The sequence below is a fragment of the Mus musculus genome, chromosome 3 (genome assembly GCF_000001635.26).
Source record: "Mus musculus strain C57BL/6J chromosome 3, GRCm38.p6 C57BL/6J".
In the NCBI taxonomy this organism is placed as follows: Eukaryota; Metazoa; Chordata; class Mammalia; order Rodentia; family Muridae; genus Mus; species Mus musculus.
The window spans coordinates 81,554,246-81,558,904 of NC_000069.6; the positions used below are offsets into that span (position 1 = coordinate 81,554,246).

The window sequence follows — 4,659 nt, forward strand, 5'->3', positions numbered from 1 at the left end:
GAAATAAATGCTAGACATAAGATTTAGATTTTGATTTCCCTTTTGTATTACTGACATTTTTATTATTAGGAGAATATTTAAAATGGTGTTATTTCTAGAACTCAGAAAATGTCTGCATAGTAGATCTTGAAGAAAATGTGAGGAAAATCAGAGTTTTTTAAAGTTATTCTTGTGATTCCAACTTCCATTTTGAAAACACAACAGGGGACCATAACAAGAATAAAATTATTTGAGAACTTTACTCAAGTATATCTCAGATAATTCCAGATGGGCACCTGAACCAGAGTAGGGCAAAAGCATTTAGCTCCCTAATGAGTGTGCTTTGCCACCAGAGGTTATACATTGTGACTGGGGATGTTAAGGCTCAATACTCTCACTTTTCTGGACATGCAAGAGCTCCTGGGCATATTTCCCAGAGGGTTTTGTTCTTGTCCCTGCCTTGTTTGGGTTTTAAAAGAAAAATTTTAAGAGTTAGGGCCCCAGGCAAAACAGTATTTGAAGGGAACCTTAGATCTGGGAGTCAGTGCACTGAGTTTCAAGGATTTCATGTTGTTTAGAGGTTTCCTCCATCCTCCGTGTGCCATAATTCCATGTGCTTTTTACTGTGCACAAAGTAAAATCCAGTATAATAAACCCGCTCACGGCCGTGAGCTCAAATGCTGAACTCCAAGTGTGAGGACACAGTGTTAGCACTGAATTTGCAGCTCTCCAGGAAGCTGAGGCTGAGTTTGCAACCTGCAAAACTATTTGTTAATTTTTAACATCCTTTACGGAGGCCATGCCACTAACCACAGCAAAATCAAAGACATGGCTCTGCTGAGAACCTCTGAGCACTTTACTGCATAAAAATGTCAGTGTCCAGTTGGGAGAATTGGATCTTCCCGTTTTGCTTTCGAAGTTTTTTGTTTCACCTTTTATGAAACAAGACAGGGTAACAGGAAATGAGTTGCCTAAATTAACAAAGTTTCAAAAATGTAAAAGGTAGCGGTGTATATCATTATTACCAGATGTTTGAACTGGAAGGAATCAGTTAATCCTTAAAATTGCCTGATTTTAAATGGCATTGATAGGACCCATGTAGATTTTGACATCTCAACAGTGTACCAGAGTGAGTAACGGATCAAACATGGACTAGTAAATTTTATTTCTTGTAAGATGAGCCTATGGATTTCTTGGGAGTACACACATCAAAAAAACAAACAAAAACCAAAACTGATTAATTAAAAAAAAAAAAACAGGCTCATCAAAACAAACATCTAACATGTCTTTATTCTTTTGTGACTGCAAAAACTTAATCTCAGCTCTAGTTGTAAGTAGAGTCTATGAGGATCCAAAGAAGTTAAATAATAGGTACCATGATATATTTGGATGGGAGTAGTAAGTTCTGGCTGCCTACAATGCAGTGAGATGACATGAATTTACAGCAATATTATTGCATATTTAAATTAGGACTAGAAGAGAGCTCACTGCCTGGAAACATGAAAAAGCAAGGAGGTCGGCACGCTAGCTACCTTTTCAGACCTCCTCATATTATAAACATGTTTTTTTGGTTTGGTTTATTTTGGTTTGGTTTGGTTTGGTTTGGTTTGGTTTGGTTTGGACGATGGACAAACTTTATTAGCAGACAAGGAAGGGAGGACAGCATCCGGCGGCACACAGTTGGGGCCACCAGGGCATCTCCACCTTAGGCACTGGGCACATACTGCAGTGCCAGGTGATTGAAATCCTTCTCCGTGGCCTGGTACTCCTTGATGAAGGGGTGGTCCATGTATGTATTCTTCAGCTGTGACAAGTCCAAGTGCTGTGACAGTACAATGAGGTTGATGAGGGTCTCAGGGTAGCCACTGTCCTTGTCCAGTGCCTCTTGCAGCACGCCCTCTGCAGTCTCCCAGTGTCCCTGCGCCGAGTGGCAGACTGCCTGGCCATTGAGCAGCAGCAGTGTGGGGGAGAACATGTCGACCAGTTCCTGGAATATGCAGTAGGCTTCTTGCAGCTTCTCACCACCCACAGCCAGTTTGACCCAGGCAGTGGGATAGCTGGGTGAAGGTGGCATCCTCATCTTGGTCCTTCATCGTTTTCAGCTCTTTCCAGACTAGGTCCAGCCTGTCCAGCTTGAGGAGGATCTAAATTGTTATGGCCGTGCACACAAGGCCATCGCCCTGGTGCAGGATACACAGGGCTTCTTCCGAGTTCTGGTCGGGGAAGTAGACAAAGGCAGCCGTGAGCAGGAAAGTGGTACCAGTCCACACTCCTGCTCATCTGACGATCCAGCTCCAGCACGATGTTGTCACTCCAGTTCTCACTGGCAAGGTACTCAGCAAACATGTGTACAGCCTGGAGCTCTGGGACTAAGGAGGGCTTGATCTCATCCAGGACCACACCATTCTTCTTTTGTGCAAGGTATGCTCTGTACAGGAAGACATCCCTCTCTACTTCTCTCTCAGGACTGGACAGCTTCATGTGCTGTGTCCATTGATGCACTGCTGGTAGCTGCCAATGTAGAAAGCTTTCTTCACTTCGGTCGAACAGCTCGTCTATCTCTAGAGCCACCAGAGACTACGCTGGACCTGGAGGAGCCATATCACCACACCTCCAATTGTCCTTCTTCCTGGGAGACACCAACGTGTATTTTTTAAAATTATTCTCGACTTTGATCTTGTGTTAATTACTACATGTCAATTAAAAGTAAGGAACATTAAAGGTGATTGAAAAATTTTAGGGAAACATTAATTTATTATAACTTAAAATACATAAATAATATATACATATACATATATAATTGTATGTTTTTTAAATGAAGCTATGCCACATGGATTAATGATGCTCACTCCAAGAGCTATACACTATATAACCAAGCCCAGTCTGTGGCATAGGAAAGCTCCTTTTGTGTTGTCAGTCAAGGGAGTCAGAGAGAGTCCAGAGATAATGTAGTTTATTTACATTCCCCTTGATTGCCTCCCAGAACTTGAGAGTAAATCCTTATTGCTGAAGACACCATGCATACAAAGTGGAAGGGCTGAGTTGGGACTGAATTGGAAGCCTTCTTTCTAGCAACTAGCTCACAAGGCATTCAAAGATTTCCTCCAAGGGAGGCAGGTAATTAAAAATCGTACCCAGTTGTAATGCCTGTGAACCTCAACAATGGTCAGAGTGACATGATCTAACCAAGGGCACAATAATAGCCTATCTATCTTAGAGATAACTAGAAAAAAATCTAATTGGACTTGGGCTCTCACAAAAAGATTCATGCCTTCTGTGACACTGAAAATCTAGCCAACTGCCTATAGCTAGTGAGCTCATTAACCCTTAACATACTACTACCACTTTGCTAAAGCAGTATAGTTTCCAAATGTATTTACAAGTCTTAATATTTATAAGAAAGTCTGGCTCTAACCCTTCATCAAAGAAGCTTATTCTGGGGACACAGTAAGACCATTACAGAAATGCACATGTAGTCAAATTGCATATGAAAAACTGACTATGGGGTCCCCAACTGCCTGCAACAATGGATGGCTTTTAAGGGATGGGGAATCAGTATATCTGCATTCTCCAGGTATCAGATACCTGACACCTTATCTAATCCAAATGGATTATGCATGCACGCATGCACGCATGCACATATGCACACACACACACACACACTAAATGAACTCAGCAAGTTGTATTTACATTCACAAATGTACAGATATACACATGTATAAATATATATGTAATAGTAACAAAGAAGAGGTCATGAATTTGAGAGGGAGTTGGGAAGACATCAAAGAATTGGAGTGGAATGATATAAATTCAGTACTTGCATACAAATTTTTCAAAATAAGATAAATTTAAAAGGAATACACTAAATCCATCATGTCCTGGCCTTTTTTAGTTTGGAGACTTTTAATGGCTGTCTCTATTTCTTTAGGGTATATGGGACCATGTAGATCATGTATCGGATCCTGATTTAACTTTGGTATCTGGCATCTGTCTAGAAATTTGTCCATTTCCAGTTTTCCAGCTTTGTTGAATATAGCCTTTTGTAGTAAGATCTGATGATTTTTTTGGATTTCCTCAGTTTCCTTGTTATGTCTCCCTTTTCTTTTCTGATTTTGTTAATTAGGATACTGTTCCGGTGCCCTCCAGTTAGTCCAGCAAAGGGTTTATCTAATTTGTTGATTTTTCTCAAAGAACCAGTTCCCAATTTGACTGACTCTTTTTTAGTTCTTTTTGTTTCCACTTGGTTGATGTCAGCCCTGAGTTTGATTATTTCCTGACGTCTACTCCTCTTGGGTGAATTTGCTTCTTTTTGTTCTAGAGCTTTCAGGTGTGCTGTCAAGCTGCTCGTGTATGCACTCTCCAGTTTCCTTTTTGGAGGCACTCAGAGCTATGAATTTTCAGAACACCAATAGCTTATGCTCTAAGATCAACAATTCACAAATTGGACCTCATAAAATTGCAAAGCTTCTGTAGGGCAAAGGATACTGTCAATAGGACAAAACGGAAACCAACAGACTGGGAAAAGATCTTCATTAATCCTACATCCAATATAGGGTGAATATCCAATATATACCAGAAACTCAAGAAGTTACACTCCAGTGAACCAAATAATCCTATTAAAAATGGGGTACAAAGCTGAAAAATGAATTCTCAACTGGTTTAGAAGCACCTAACGAAATG

General features: G+C 40.6%; 1 pseudogene; it reads right to left on the bottom strand.

Moving 5' to 3' along the window:
• Positions 1,604 to 2,617, bottom strand: Gm4857 (predicted gene 4857; annotated as a pseudogene).